Source organism: Chrysochloris asiatica, unplaced genomic scaffold (assembly GCF_000296735.1).
Source record: "Chrysochloris asiatica unplaced genomic scaffold, ChrAsi1.0 scaffold00225, whole genome shotgun sequence".
Taxonomy (NCBI): Eukaryota; Metazoa; Chordata; class Mammalia; order Afrosoricida; family Chrysochloridae; genus Chrysochloris; species Chrysochloris asiatica.
Genome location: NW_006408743.1, coordinates 2,694,789 through 2,695,681, shown reverse-complemented (window position 1 = coordinate 2,695,681; position 893 = coordinate 2,694,789).

Genomic DNA, 893 nt, shown 5'->3' with positions numbered 1-893 from the left:
GCTGACCTTGTGATTTAAAGGGACCTTGCAGTCCAGCTCATTAACCCACAGCAGCACACCAGGACTCCATGAATTTGGTAAGCTAAAGGAAAAAGAGAAGCCTCTTACTTGTGGTGGGAGCAAAGCTAAGGGACATATGCATCACAAAGAGAAATGTGGTATTTTACATTAGCATCTATGTGTCCTTATGCAGCTGAGGTCATCAGAATCAGTTTTTTGTAATCCTTGTCCTTCTAGAATCTTTAAAAGCCAACAGATGACTACTAAACTACTGTTTTGTCAGTCCTTCCATTGGTTATATAAAATTAACAAATAAAGTTGTTCTCCTTAAAGAAACTAGAAAAGTTTCAATTATTGTGAAATAGTCATGACTCAAAGTCTTATTTATAATGAGAGAAGTGTCACAGAAATTATTGAAAGTGGAAAAATGACTTATATTTATTTGTTTTGCAATTAGAATACTGTTATTGATACATATATTAGCAATTTGGGACCAACATGTTGATTTTATATTTACATGCCTAATGCCTGAAAAACATTCTTTATAAAAACTATAAAATATTAATAAATAGTATAAATATTACTAATAGTGGTGGTGGTTGTATGTTGTATTGTCATTTCTGCCTCACAGCAAACATGTACAGGGTTTCTGAGACTGTAAATTTTTGCAGGAGCAGAAAGTTTGATCTTTCTCCCCTGGAGCTACTAGTAGATTAGAACTAGGCTACCAAGGCCCCTTTATTACTAGTTCCTGTTGTTGTTAAGTGACTTCAAATCTGTTTCAACTCATAGTGACCCTGGGTAGGTAGTATTATATAATATGTACTATCTGTCATAGAAAGGAGCTCTGGTAGCGTAGTGGTTACGAATCGGGCTGCGAACCTTAAGGTCAG